General features: G+C 34.9%; 1 protein-coding gene across 2 annotated transcripts in view; it reads right to left on the bottom strand.

The window, feature by feature from the left end:
• Positions 1-13,920, bottom strand: part of LOC5570833 — a 30,136-nt gene extending 16,216 nt beyond the window's left edge. Inside the window, exons 1-2 of one of the 2 annotated variants that reach the window (XM_021846483.1) lie at positions 13,675-13,920; positions 13,256-13,579 (exon numbers count right to left, since the gene is read on the bottom strand). The gene's annotated coding sequence lies outside the window, so the exon portion shown is untranslated. Of the gene's footprint in view, positions 1-13,255 lie in introns of both variants that reach the window. The other variant, XM_001653291.2, reaches the window with a different exon arrangement.
• Positions 13,921-16,384: the final 2,464 nt, after the last annotated feature.

Here is a 16,384-nt window from a genome sequence, read left to right as displayed (position 1 = left end):
CTGGTAACACGAAAAATGTGGCTATAGATGACCGTTTTAGAAGAGGGTTACTTCAACAGGTTGCACTTGCAGTGCAAAGGGGGTAGCAAATCAACGTCATTCTAAATTTTAAACCAATTTACCGTGCTAAATGATCTGTAAAATTCTATTTCGAGACCACGAGTAAACACAGGTTGTATTTCTGATGTCTACTCGAGGAAGACTAAACAGCATTTTTATCAAAGGTAAACTAAATATTTAGAGCATACACTTCGGAAACTGGGAGTTTCCCCATGAGTAGAATGAAGGTAAATAAACAAACAGAGTAACGTGCTATAGATGGTACATACGCAGCAAGTTGACTTAAATATAACGGTTAGCCCAGTTTGCACACTAAAGAAATGCTTTATTTTATTTCCTGTGTTTCTTAGTATTAAGGCAGAGTTTTCAAAAAAAACTACGGTTGAATCTTTTTATCTCGATATTGAAGGGATCCACCAGTAGGGTGGGGCTTATTTCCAAAAATCTTCCGTAGTCAGGATTTACAAAGTGGAAAATGATCATCGGTCCCAAAATAACATCCTTTGAAAAAATGAGAATTTTTGGTGAAGGTTTAGAGGTGGCGCAAAGGGCGTAAGTGCAGTTTTACCATTTTAGTGAACTCTGAAAAATTTTGGTATGCTTTTCAGCTTGTTTTGGTGATTTTAAGACCCTTAAGGACAAAAAATCACCTCAAAATTGCGATATATCCACTCCTTTAGATGATATTTGACGAAATATATTTTATGCATGCGATTTTTGGCCCTTCAATAGGTTACGCTGGCTGATTAATATGAACCCGAATAAGCATATGAATAGCTGGTGAGAATTCTTATGCTAGTAGAATGGAACAAAGAGCAAAGAAGAATGAGAGAAAGAACAAAGAACACAACAAAGAAGAATGTAAGGTGGGGTGGGTTAAACAGGTGGGAGGGTGAAACTAGTGATGTCTTGAGCGTAACTGAGGAATCTAGAAAACGATGATTAGGGTAGGTGTACCAGTTATGGACATAATGGTTCCCTATTTCGCCATACGTGATAAATTGATTATTTTCAAATTTTTAATCATTCTGTGTGTTTTTATTATTATTATTATTATTTATTAGCGACACTTTACCATTCGTTTGGCATTCGTGTCGGGATTTGCGAAACTTAAAATTCTGTGTGTTTTAGTAGTTTGATATCAAATGAATCTTGATGTTGAAACATTCAAAAATATCAAAAATGTGAAAGTTTTCGCGAAAACACATATGGCCAAATAGGGAACCACTATAGCCATAACTGGTACACTTTCCCTATATTTATTGACTTCTTTTTTTTCATTTGTTTTGCTCGGGGATGGGATTCGATCCCAGATCCTCAGCGTGAAAGGTGTGTGTTCTAACCACTACACCAGGTCCGACCCCTTGACTTCTATTTAATATTACCTACTTCAGAAATATTTCGAGCATTTTTTCTTCAAGTAGGGGAAGAGCACCAATTTTTTAACCATCTTCGACCCATGTATACGATTTTATTGGAACTTATTGCAACTTTATTGGACTTTATGGAAAAAAATCAATAGCGGCTAAAATGTCCTTAATTCCATGCGAAGTTTCATAATTATTCTCCTGGTTGATATAGATAAATGCACGTCACTTTACTGCTTTGGTTCAATAATCGTTTGGTTGTTTTTGTTTCTGAATGATGATAGCAATATATCGAAAGGGACCGTTGCAAAATTTACATCCTGGAAATTCAGCCTCACGCAGTAACTATTAAATTCATAACTAATTTATATAATTATTTATATATACATAGTACATCCTGTGAAAATTCCTTCATGTAGCTCTGTCCTAAACAATATGTTTCAGAACTGTGACGACTTAATTTTGGTTTTATTTGAGAGGTTTTCAACCTGAAGTGCTTTATCTCTATAGAAGCTCGTGCAATAATTTGAATTTTGACTACCGATTTTTTTCCTTCTGCTGTTGTTTATACACATCGATTTCAAATACAGATGTAGAACGATGTATTGAACTTCATCTGCATTTTCGTTTGTCCGAAGTTATGTTGAAGGTGTTGTGGCGAAAGTGAAGTATTCAGGGTGTCCATTCAAAATCAGTTTTCAAATTCCCGGATTTTTCCCGGATGTCCAAGAACTTAAAAAACAGATTACAAAAAGATCCTGCGACTCGATATCAGGGCTGTTACAACAGTCGCGAATTTTGCCAGGCCAGGCGCAAACATCACGAATGACAGCAATTCTGTCGCGAAAATCGCGGATTTCCTGAATCGTGCCACAAAAATCGCCAATAAATTGTTTTGACACAAGTTGTGCAGTTCATCATTAGGAAATTTGTATTTAAAAATGTAAACTCTCGTCATCTCATTGAGCGCTGTTAAGTGCAATTTATAGTTTAGTCACTAGGGCCCAGTTATGCAGAAAATAGCGTTTTTTTTTTCGTTCAAAATCAAGAAAGTTTACTTGAAAGAAAATGCATTCACTATATTCAATTCTTCAACTAAAACACAGTGAACACAATTTCATCGTATAAGTTTCAGTTTTAAACTGAAAAACTGTTTGTGAAGTATCAATGATGGCAATAATTACGATGACGGATTCTTGAAAGTAAAAAATGTGGTGTAGGAAAATATAAAAAGTAATAACATTTCATCTGTAATTCGACATTTGACAAAAAGCATTAAAGAATATAAAATCTGAAGGCACTGGCTAAGATGGTTAGGATTCATTGTGTATCTAGATATAATATCGGAAAAATGTCAGTTAAACAATTTGCTACCATTCTGAAAATGCGCAATCCGATAGCTTATAATTTAAAAGTCGATAACGGTGGCGGCCATGTCCTTACGGTTATCGGGGAAGGGAAAGAATGTTACTAGAGACCGAGTATACCTCTGCATATCCACAGTTTCCGTGGAAAGGATATTGGGTTAGTGGGATAAGGAAAGGATCTGCGAGTCAAAATATTCACGCATCTTTTTCAAACGTCGAAAGAGCTTTAAATGTATAATGCAATGTACTGTACATTGGTCAATTACTGTCGGACTAATGAAATGTTACCGTAATCCGGGTCATTTGGCGAATTTGGTCGGTATCAGAAAGCAATATCTTTTAAGGATGCTTCATACGTGCCAAGATTTCAAACAGTTTTAGTTTTATAAGGATACTTTTGCACATAAATATTAACAGTTTTTTTTTAGGTGTAAGCAATACTGTTGGAAAAGTCAGTACTAAACAATCCGCTGGTGCTAAGTTTAGATGCAAAATTTGAGTATATGAATTTTGTTGAACTATTGAACTCGATTTTAAAATCATGCTACATAACTAGCGTAATTTTTCGAACCGTTTATTTTCGGAAAACGTGCCTATTACAAGGTAAATAAACTACATTTAGGTATATTATTCTAGTTTCCAAAATTAAACTTCACAATAAAATGGTCAAATGCAAAAGCTGTAAGATTTTTTTACGTCATTTTCTGTATTAGGGGACCCACATTTAGGAGAAATTTATTATTCTTATTTTTACTTTATTATATGAAAATCAATTTCGCCACCATTCAATTTCGTGAACCATTTTCATTTTTTTATTTTCAAGCTAGGTTTATGATACTATATTATTTCCTAAAAAAAATAGTTACATATCTCAGTTCCTAGGGATAATATAACAGAAAGTTATAGTGATTAATTTGCCCCTGGATTACGGTACTAAGAAAAGTGCATCAACGAACACAGAAATTTGTCACAACAATTAAAAATCGATTGGGTATTGTGACATGAAGATTTCGATGACAATTTGAATATTTTTTTTTTCGCGGTTTGGTACTTCTGCTTCCAGTCACGGATCGAATTTCAGAAGTCGCGGTTTTCGCGGATAACATTTTGAAGTTTTTGTAATAGCTCTGTATTTTTGGTTAAAATTTTTAAAGAATTTTAGATCAAAAGATATAAAATATTTGTTGAATTTTCTAAAAGATCGTGACCCCCTCGAATAGGGTCCCTGTCCCAATTTCAGGGTGGCCACCAAATTTCGATTTTGAAATTCCCGCTTTTTTCCCGGTTTTCCCGGTTTATTTTACATAATTTTCCCGATTTTTAATCCATTGAATGACTTTTTATACATCAAAAACCGTTTCTATAAAAAAGCACCGGAATTTTTTTGTAACCGGTTTATTTTTTTTTTGTTTTTCCATAATGACTTGATTGTTTATCAAATGCTTCACTATATTCACTATATAGAATCTTATTCTGAAAACTATGGCATAGTATAGTATTCATCTGAATGGATTTGTCTCATGTTCGTCGAAATTCAACGGAGCTCTGAAGCTATCTATTATGGGAAAGAGATGATTAATTGTGCTAATAAAACAGATCCTACTCTTCAGGGGTTTATCTTGAATGCTATTTGAACCACATTTACCAATAATATGCCCTTTAAGCCGAACTTCGAAGTTCAAGTTTTAAGATCTAAAGAACCTGACAACCGTTTGCGTTGAAAATTTGATGGATTGGTTGCATTAGGCGGCGTCCATTTATTACGTAACGCTAAAATTGGAAATTTTTGACCCCCTCCCCCCCCCTCCGTAACGCTTTTTGTATGAAAAATTTTAAATTTGTGTATGAGCCGTAACGCTTGAGCCTACTCCCCCCCTCCCCCTAGAGCGTTACGTAATTTGTGGATGCCGCCTTATGCTTATGATAAAACAATCAAAATTTCAGCTCAGAGCTCTGTTTGGTTCTCTAGACTCGTGCTCTTGAAATTTCGAGGTTTGGCTTTGGTTTATAATCATGTTCAGTGCATATCAATGCTGAATTTCAGATAATTTGTCCGACTAAAGCCACAGGTGCCTAAGAACAGAATCAAGATGTCCAAGTTGTTCTTTACCGTAATTAATATTATTTCAATTCTTAATCCTTTGAATTTTTTTCATGAAAATAAAGAATTCTCTAAAGCAAGTAAATTTAAAGTATGGATGAAACAAGGCACTTACTTAGGGCTCACCCAAAATTGTAATAACACCGAAAACTATCATTTTTGACAGGCACCCACCCACTGCTTTTTGAATGGATATTCTAGACATTTTATATGAGCTGTAACAGCTTGACCGTTATTAAAATCGTGATGAGCACTAATTCTAAACTTTGTCGATTTGATAACTAGTGACATTTTAAAAGGGTTTTTTTTTCAAGATTAGTTGTGGTATTCTGCAATTACAGAAGAGTGCTAAACTAATCTTCAATAATGAATTAAATTTTGATTCAAAACGTTGAGTACAGAAAGTTAGAGAAAAGTTCAAAAAATATTGCTGATATTGAAACTTGCTAAGCAATAAGTGAAGTACTTTTAAGAAAATTTATAAGAGAATTAATATGGTCTAGTATAGTAGAAACTAAATCATTAATGTTTGAAAGATATTTGTTCAATGCTGTGGATGCCTCATGGAAATATCATTACATATATCTACTTTCTATAACTTATTTTGGAGGTTGGTTTGTAGATTACAGCTTGAAGATGCTCGTTCAGAACGATTTTCCCGGTGATCTTCCCAAATTCCCGGGTTTTCCCGTCTTTTTCCCGGTGGATTCAAATTCCCGTCTTTTTCCCGCTTTTCCCGTTTTTCCCGGTTCGGTGGCCACCCTGCAATTTTAGTACCAAACGCTAAGACTTAGACCATAAACACATGTTTACTAAATATTGAAATGGTTTTCGTTGGTGTAAGTCCAAAAACAATTTTTTTACGGTTTTTGATATTTTGTCAGACCCCTTGGTTTAAACTCAAATTTAGGGTATATTTAGTTTACCGTGTCCCTTTCGAAATGTCAGATAGGAACAACCCTAGTGTTAAAACTCTCAGGTTAAAACTAAAATCCCTGTGGCGTTTTTTTTCGACAAAATGATCGTCAAACATGATCAAAAGTGTCAAGGTTCATATTTGGAATTATTTTTAAAATTGAAGTTTGAATATGTTATATCCGTTATTTGAGCTTTAAAAATTGCTAAAATAGTCGCAAGAACATGCTCTTTCGTATTATTAAATAAGAACAAGAATTCATGTAACATTTTAGGACCCAATTCATAGGAAGTTCAGAGAAATTTTGGAATTATATAAACAAATAGCCAACCCATTGCCTTCTAAGAATGCCTTAGTAATTATGCGTTAGACATGGCTTGTTCATGGAGAAATAGTTGATCTGATGAAACTCATGTTGAATCCAAGAAAAAAAAAATTACAGAGACGGTATTTCCAAATACATGTTATTGTTCTCCTATGACACTGGCTGAAACTTTTGACATAAATCCAAGATTGCAATTTCCAGGTAATCTTCAAAAGATTTGATCAAGATATCAAGAATCTTGTCAAAAATATAACAAAAATCTGGTCAAGAATAACTAGAGGCCCTCGTTATTGATTTATCCATCAAAGATCTAGTTACGAAATTTGTTTTGGGTGATTGAAAGAATTCGCTATCTGCAGAAATCTACACAAAATCTCGTCGGAGGCCTCATAATAACTTTGTAATAGATCAAAGACTAGTCAAATTAATAATCCTGGCAAGGCTTCATCAAGAATCAGTATCATCAACAACCCTAGCAATCCGTCAAAGGGAACTATTAATGAATCTGTCCAGGATTGTAGAAGATCTCCCAATAAATGCAAACTTTTTTTGGCTTAGCATTTTGCCAACCTCTAAAAATCTACTAATAATTTCAAGCAAAATCAGCCTAGGACCTTTCTAGAATCCGCTTAAATCTTATTAGCAATTTACTAATACTTCAGTGATCTCTCAGAAAGAACTTTCAAATACTGGTCAATTATCGGTTCGATTAAATAATCTATCAGTAAATATCTTAATGAATATTTACCAAGAACTAAAATGGAAATCTAACACTCATCTCGAAAAGCACCTTTCCAAAAATCCTTAAATACCCTTCGAGAAATGTTTCAAAGATCCAACTTACCAAAAATTATTCATAATGTGAAGTACTAATAACAGACGACTTAAAATTTAAACAAACCGGTAGTTTTATGTTTGAAATACATATTTTCCCGGGGTGTTCTCCAAATTCCCGGGTATTTCCCGTATTTTTCCCGGTCATTTGTAATTCCCGGGTTTTTCCCGGTTTTCCCGGATTTCCCGGATGGATGGACACCCTGAGTATTGGAACCCCAAACGCAATTAATTGCTGAAATGGCGTCATAATCCAGAAATTCCTGTGGAAATTCTAACAAGAAGTGTTATTGCTGGAAAGCAAAAATCGTTTATGGATTTACCTAATAAGGATATATCGTGTGGGATCAAAATCCGAACACCTAAGAAATGAATCTAAACCCTTCCACTGCATATAAAACTCCTTCTATTTGTATGAAGTGTACGGATTGTGAGCCTGTATGGATTTGGGCCCCTCTGTAATTTCTTTCAGATTATAAAAGCAATTGCTGGAGTTATATCAAACGGACATTCTAAAATACTAAATGAGTGTTAAACTTGCATATAATCACATCTCATGCATCCAACCGAGATATTTTCATGGCTCCATAGTTGATTCTAATATAATATCATCAGTTACACCCTCCCCCTGTTTAACCCACCCCACCTTACATTCTTCTGTGCTCTTTGTTCTTTCTGTCATTCTTCTTTGCTCTTTGTTCCATTCTACAAGCATAGGAATCCTCCCCAGCTATTCTTATTCGGGTTCATAGTAATCAGTCATTGTAACCTATTCAAGGGCCAAAAATCGCATGCATAAAATATATTTCGTCAAATATTATCTAAAAGAGTGGAGATATCGCAATTTTGAGGTGATTTTTTGCCCTTAAGGGTCTTAAAATCACCAAAACAAGCTAAAAAGCATACCAAAATTTTTCAGAGTTGACTAAAATGGGAGAACTGCACATACGCCCTTTGCGCCACCTCTAAACCTTCACCAAAAATTCTCATTTTTTCACAGGATGTTATTTTGGGACCGATGATCATTTTCCACTTTGTAAATCCTGACTACGAAAGATTTTTGGAAATAAGCCCCACCCTAATCCACCAGTCAACGAGATGAGATCTAGACAAAGAAAAAATTCTCTATTAGTAGGGGCGGTTCCCACGGCTACAAAGCAAAGCAATCAGAAGGCCGGCTCCAGTGGCACGTTCCCCGCCATTGTATTTGGACAACAGTTGTGATTTATATGCTATCATTTTGCAACAAATATATCGATCGACACCAAGCCAACATGGAAGGAAGAGGGAGAGATTTCTCCTATGATTTCTCGATAAAGTCCAGAAGAAATTCTTTTAAAAATTTTTAAAAGGAAGTTGTCAAAGAAATTATCCAGGATTGTTCAGAACAGTTTTTGAAGCAATTATTGGAGAAATCTCTTAAAAAATTCTTACCACGCATTTAGCCGCATCGAGCCAAGGAGTGTGGGTTCGATTCTCGCTTCAGTCCGAAAAACTTTTCGTCAGGAACGTATTTCGACTGCGCCACTGGAAGTTGCATGCTAGTCCCGTTGTCTACTGTGGTGCTTCCTTCTCGCGAAGGAAGCATCCAACAACAGTACACTTTTTATTTTGTCTTTATGCACAAGCAGAAAGATTAAAATAAAAAGATCAGGAACGTTTGTCTACAATTTCTCCAATTTAGTGCCTTTTGAAACACAACTAGGGTCACAAGTCGATCATTATGACGGCCATCTTTGGATTCCAAGATGTTCCATCTTAACGTGCCTTTAAAAAAATGGCAGCTTTGTCAAAGAAAGCTCTCAGTTAATAACTATGGAAGTGCTCATAAGAACATTAAGCTGAGAAGCAGGCTCTGTAGGGGAAGTGGTGATAAAATGAACAGTGGTGGTAAAATGAGCACCGTGTCTTTTACCGAGAAAAAAGAAATTTCGATGTAATTTTATCATGCACGGACGATTTAGAGCATTAGTTGGAGTCTTCGAGTTGATACGTAGGGCAATTGAAGTAAAAATATCAACGAAAACTGAGATTTTAGAAAACCTTTTGGTAATTAGAACTGACGTAATTTTTAGCTCGGAAGACTTGAGGTTTTTCAGTGAGCAGAATATCGTTATGATATGATGTCAAATCTGATACCTTTAGAATTCTTTTTGAATAGGTTACAATTATTAATGGTTATATTTTCGGGAATGCAACGAAAATTTTCAAAAATATTTGTTTTACTCACGTTTTTTGCATAATGTTCATTATACCACCGACAGCTGTTCATTTTACCCACATAGTGCAGGTAAAATAAACATTTGCATGGGTTTTTGCTAGCGACGAAAATATGTGAAAATTTAGCTATTTTAATCTGAATTCGTGTCGCTGCTATAGATAACATCCCTATTTTTGATGTTGTGAGATAGAACTGTACAAATTCCTCGTTTTTCTATCAGAAACAAGATGATTTCCTTAAGGTGTTCGTTTTACAACCTCTTCCCCTACCAGTGAGGACGTTAATGCCAAGAAAAAGAAGACATTCCGACGAATAATACTGCTTGTGTTTGTATGCATTTTCAATGATATTCTCAAAAAAAAAAAAATCATCAGAAACTATTTCAAGTGCTTGCCACAAATAAAAATGGATATTATCTACTAGAAAGACTTTCTCAGGTTAGAATAGATGGATAGAATTCTATACTGTATTTTATAGATTTTCACCCCAAGGCTAGCTCATCTGTTAAATTTCTTCAGGAGTTCATTTAGTGTTTATTTTCCGTGGGATTCATCAAATAATTTTGTTTTGGATATCTTCAGAACATAACCTAATTTTTGCCACATGTAACCACAGAAATTAACTCTAAGATTATCAGGAATTTCTTTGAAGATTCTTCCAGATATTTTCCAAAAAAGCCCTAAGACCTCCAAGATTTTATCTGATTATTTTTCCATCGATTTTTCTAGGACATCCTCCAAAACTCCCGTTTAGAACTTCTTCAAAAATTCAACCAGATGTTTTTTACAAAGATGGCTCCAGGAACTTCTCTAAGAATATCTCCAGGAATTGCTCAGAGATTTCTTTTGGAATTCCTATAGTAATTCTTTAAAATTTCTCAAGGAAGTCTCTAAATATTTGTCCACATATTTTTCATAAATTGGAGAACATTTTTAGAAAAATTCGTGGGATATTTCAAAAGCAAATTTTAAAGTAACTTCTTATTCTTCTTGGCATTACATCTTCACTGGGACAGAGCCTGCTTCTCAGCTTAGTGTTCTTATGAACACTTCTACAGTTATTAACTAAGAGCTTCCTTTGCCATAGTTGCCATTTTTGCATTTGTATGTTTTGTGGCAGGTACGATGATACTCTATGCCCAGGGATGTCAAGGAAATTTCCATTACGAAAAGATCCTGGACCGACCGGGAATCAAACCCAGACACCTTCAGCATGGCTGTGCTTTGTAGCCGCGGACACTAATCACTCGGCTAAGGAATATCTCCTCTGATGAAACTTGTGTAAGTTTTTATGAGCCACCCTTGATGAGTAAGGGTTACTAGAAGAACTCATAGACCCTTGAGAAAATTTTAGAATAGTTTATAGCTAAATTGTAAGATTAAAAAACGATTCAATCAAAACTCTGGGTAATAAATTGCTGCATTTTCTGAAGGAACTCTTAAAAAAACGGAAAGAATCCCTTAAAAAATATGTGGGGAGGATTTTCTGGATAAAAATGCTCAAGTGTTGATTGGTATGGAAACTTATAAATATTTTTTTGTGGATTCTGTTTTTTTTTTGACAAATTTTAGGAAGAACTGTTACAATTCTTCGATTCAATTATGGAGAAATTCCTAGAAACAAAATTAAAAGGAACTCAATGGAGAAACACACGGTCGAATTTAAGAATTTTTTTGAAAAGTTTCTAATAGATTTTCTCGAATAACCCCTCGAGGATTTTTGGAGAAATTCTTGGATGGAATGGAGAAATTCGTGGAAGAAATCACGTGTCGGGTTTCTTGGAAAAAATCCCTGATTTCTTTTTCAAAAAATCTGGTGTTAACCTTTGCGGATTTTGTACGAAAAAATCTGTATGAATCTTTGAAATATGTTCAATAGTAACAACTGGAAAATTCGGTTGAAGGATTAGTGGAAAAATATCTGCAAGTTCTAAGATAGTGTTTGTAAAAATTTACTAAGTAGCTAATCCTTGGGCAAATTAAAAGACAGTAACGTTGAAGTGCTCCAGAATTTCCTGGAGCAAATTGTGGAGAAACTTTTCAAGATATTCTTTGAAAAATCGCTGGAAAAATATATGGGAGAATTGGTAGAGAAATCTCTAGAAGAATTCCTGGAATGATCCATGTAGGAGTCCCTGAATGTATTCCAGATGAAATCTCTGAAGAAACCATTAGGATAATTCATGAAGCTTTTCATGGAGAAATGAAATGAATAAAATTTTTAAAGGATAAATTGATAGGTCGCGTAACACTCTCTGAAGGTTTTTCTGGATCCTGCATATTTTTGCATCAGAATTCATCGTACGCAAGATATGAAAAAAAAAAGACTTTAGAGACCATTTTGGTCGAAAAAAACAGACTTAGAGACCTTTAATAAAAAGAGACTTCTCGAAAACTTATTCAAACAGACTCAAGTCAGAAAAGATAACAAACTTTCTTTATCAATCATACGTGTTTCGCAGACGAAATTCTACACGTTCCGCTCTAAACCAACTTGATTTATCACTTTTAGAGCGTTTAATTTCAGGATTTACAAAACGGCGTAAGTAAGATTTTCAACTTTCGCAACCTAACCATCATTTTCGTCGCTCCGTTGTATGGTGACTTAATCACGAATCAAAACAACACACTACTTGAGTCGATTTTACACTGGTGCAAAAAAGGCGTAGGTAATTGAATGGAACGGCTTATCATTTTGTCATACAATTTTTGTGGGAAACGATAAGAACTATCTAGTGTTTAAACGCGAGCTGATTGCATGCAAAATTAAAGTGATGTGCACGATAATAATAAAATAAAAAGGAGATTCATTTTTATACAGTTTTAGAAGACAGGTTGTGATTACTCTTAATAACCTTTCTCAAAAAACATATGAAAGTTACTTATGTAGATTTGAAAAATTAATCGAGACTTGCATTATTATAGAGACCTACAGTCTTCACCAAGAGACCTGCTAGCAGCCGCAAAATTGATAAAATGATTGTTTCGGTATTGTAAATTAAAAGTTGTTTGAATTCCAGGTTAGTATTACAGATCAAATATTATTCATAAAATTCAATCATGTCTTGGGAAGTCGATAAAATTTCATACCCAAAACGATCCTCACTAAACAGCGTGTGGATAGCGCCGATTTTTTTATTTAGTGGCATGAACATATTCTACCATGAATTACTACCTCAAAGAAATTTCTCTAATTGTTACCGAAATTCCCTGAGAATTCCAGGTTTTTCCAGTAGTAGACACCCTGTCGAAGAGCACCAATTTTCGATCCGTTCATAGGATTTTGGCCTATTTTGTATGGTAATCCGAAAATTGACACAGAATTCTTGTTTGCCTAAAATTAGGGCTATTCGTCTAGTAATATATGATGAAACTAAACCATAGATCAATTCACGACGGAATGGATATAAACATCATTTGAAATTTTTATAGGGCATTTTTGTTTGGTTTCCTAAACAAAACCTTCAACGAAGTTGTTTAAAAACTCTGGAATAAACCGTAGGAGACTTTCAAGAAAAAAAAATGCCTTCGATTTTTTTCTTTGAAAACAATTAATAAACAATTGATGGAAATTAGGTATTTTGAATCAGAATTCACTGCAGGGAGAAGGAAAGTAGTGACTTTGGAGATCATATTGGTTGAAAGAAATTTTGGAGACTTTCTATTGAACATTTTTTTTGAAACTTGCATTAAAATAGAGACTAGTGTCTTTTAAAAGAGATCTGCTACCGATCCTTATGCTAAGATTTAACTCTTCACAATCTGAACATAGAACACCTGCGGTGATCAGATAATAATAAAATCCAGCATGATTAGATATGGTACCTATCAAGATATAGCTAGACAGATATATAAACTGACTTGTTTCATAACTATCCGACATCCCTTCATTGAACCCCCTTGTAAAATAATAGTTATACAGATCGATTGTTTATCATCGATTTGTGACATTTTCCTTGCTCTGTGTCATTAACTGGGTGGTGCTCCCTTGAAGCCTCAGAAGGCTTGCTTTTTAAATTTCCACTTTTCTCCCTGATTACAAATTTATTAATCACCCAAACCAACCTGCTGTCTTCGACGGCGATACTCTTGTTGCTGTTGGTAGGACTGCTGCAGATGCTGATGCCGCCAATACCGCTGGGACATTCTGATCTCCAATCCCGATGAACGGAGAAACGGGAGGGCCCTTCCGAGATAATCCTCCACCGCCCTCTGCAACCTGTTTACACAATCACCAAATTTCATTCACTGCTTCTTCCCATTCTTCAATTTCTGATTTTTAAAAGCACCACCCGGCCTCTAATTTAGTTACGTATAGTGCACTCATTGGTCGGTCGGATCTAGGGATCCGTTCTAGGCACTAAAACAGTGCAATAAAAGACACAAAAGCTGAAACATAGATGCAATTTCACTTTCTAAGAAAATTTCCTTCTGCGGGCCTTTTTCTTCGCTGTCGGGCAAAACTATTTTTCGTAATCACACACGGTCGCAATCATCGCCTGAAATTGCTCCTCAATATGAGCATTCGACGACGAGACTATTAGTCACTTCCGTCCACGCGAATTTGAATCGAAGGAAAGCTATTTTTCCGTATTTTCAAGCACACAAAACTTATGCCGTAAAACTTGCACTCGCGACGAAAGAAAACGATTTGGGTGTTGCAACTCTTCCAAGACCAAACGCGAGAAAACTGACAGCTGCAGCAGATTGCAGATGCATCAGCGACAGACAGACAAAAGCAAAACTGAACGAAAATAAAATGCATCACCAAAAAATTGAACGACGATAGGGCAACCAGTAAACACTCTATCGCCGCACTAGTTGAACAAACTTGACGAAGGAGGACATCTGGCGGAACTTGGTATAAAGTGCTGTTCAAATCGATCGTTACACGCAAATAATTTTCTATTCGACTGTTAACACACAACCACTGGCACTGGCTAGGTTATCACATCACATAGAGCAGAGCAAAAATTTGGGTTCACCCACCCCCTTAAAATCATACAAAAGTGTTTTGTCCATACCTCTGTGATAACACATCTAATCGAAATTCTCTATGGCGCATTCGAAAGGCAATGAGTTATTCTTACTGCGCAGGTATTTTTTCCAGAAACATTTTTTTAGTTTTATTTACTAAATTTTTACTTATAGTTGTAACAAAAAACAATATACAAACAAAAAACACACTAAAAAACGTGTCTAATTTCCTCCGCATTGCATCGACCAAAATTTTAAATCAATGAGTCATAAGAATCGGATTCTTATATTCTTTAAACAGCGCTCACGAAATTTTGGCGAAAAAAAACTGAAAACTATTCAAAATCAATGCAAAAGTCAGTCAAGTTATCATGCAAAAGTTTGGGTTCACTTGAACGCGCGAAAATCTTTTTTGACAATTTTGCAATCGATTTTAATAGTTCATAGCTTATTCAATAATGGTTTGAGATTTCACAAAATCTTCTTGTTTTAAGTAAGTTCATGTAATAGAAGTAATAAACCATAGAAGAAGAATGTCGCTGGCGTCGCAGTAGCAACATTTTTTGCAGGCGGAGATAGGCGGGGCTATGGACCTATGCACGAGTTCATTATTTGACGTTTTAGCGATGCCGTGTTATTTACGTGACCATGGCAACAAGTGAATTTGGCACCGCTCAAACGTCAAATTAGTGAACTCGTGCATCGGTCCATAGATGTCAACGCGAAAATGTATGCAGTTTGACACTTATGTACCCAACATGTTTCTGAGCGAGAACAAAGGGAACACCAGCGACATTATTCATCTATGGCTTATTATTTCTATTGTTCAGGTGAACCCAAACTTTTGCAAACTGAGAGACAGGGCCAGATTTACAATTGTGGGGAACCGTGGGCCTTTGCCGTAATTTTTTTCCCAGAAAAAAAAAATAATACTTTAGAATAGAATACAAAATAGATTTTAAATGTTCTTTGTAAGCTTTTGAGAAGACAAACTATTATATAACGTCAAAAATCCCTCGAATTACTTATGGTCGAAAACCAATTTTAAATTTAAATTAATGCAACTAATGTTTTCTTCAATATTTTACATATCTTTGTAGATTTTATATGTTAACAAAATAAATTCAATGCTTATTCGTCAACAACCAAATTAATTTGATGATTTCCTTCTCATAGGTAACTAAATGCAAATTATGCTTGTTCTATTCATGTTTTAATATTCAAGTTGTTGAAAATACAAATTTACTTAACATTTTGTCTGTTAAGTCTCTAAGAAGCCTCTATTTTCATCACAATGGTCTCCAGAGTCTCTTTTTTACTCATTCAGATTGCAATGTTCTACAGGCTCTAGAGAAAAATTCCCACGGCTTTTCAGCAGATTCTTCAAGAATTTCATCTCAAGGATAAACTAAAAAGCTTCTAGTGATTTTTTCAGATATTTCATCTGGAATATTTTCAGGGACTCATTCAGGGATATGAAATTTTTCTAGAGATTCTTCTACCAATTCTCCCAGAAATTATTCTATCGATTTTTTGAAGGAGTCTTAGAAGATTTTCCCCAGAAAGTCCTTGAGCAATCCTACGGTGCTACCTCCAATAATTTCCTTAAGAATTTTGATTTTTTTTTTCAAATTCTATAATAGGAGTTCCTCCAGTCCAGTCTAGAGCATGAGCGGTAAATGGCGTCATTACGGTAATTCCTATAGTAATTCTTGGGAAAATCTAGGTTATATTCTTGAGATATCCGAAACAAAATTCTTGGAGAAATTCCTTAGATTTTTTTGGAGGAATCTTCGCAAGCTTGGCAAAATATCTAAATTATTACGAAATTCCAAGTAAAATTCATAAAAAATACATACAGTTTTACGATCACTAATACTGTCGTAATGTCACGAGGCATTAAAAAAAGAGACATACATATCTGGCCTGATTCTATTATGAAGTATCAGACTCTTATAATCTGGTTAATTTTAGGATACGTTTGGTTTTCCTGTTTCCTGATTAGTTCATTTTCGGTCTCTTTTTGGTTCCTTTCTGGTCTCTTTTTGATCTTCTTTTTACAAACTAGAGACCTCTAAAGTTCCTATATTTAAGGCACTTTAACACTACCAGCTCTACAATGATAGAGTCATTCCAAAATAAATAATTAAATGACTTGATTTGAGATACATAAATTACATTCGAATCTAACCTTAAACTTCGTTGAGAAAGCTTTCG

Source organism: Aedes aegypti, chromosome 2 (genome assembly GCF_002204515.2).
Source record: "Aedes aegypti strain LVP_AGWG chromosome 2, AaegL5.0 Primary Assembly, whole genome shotgun sequence".
Classification (NCBI taxonomy): domain Eukaryota; kingdom Metazoa; phylum Arthropoda; class Insecta; order Diptera; family Culicidae; genus Aedes; species Aedes aegypti.
The sequence above is the reverse complement of the archived record's forward strand: the minus strand, read 5'-3'. Positions and strand labels throughout refer to the sequence as shown.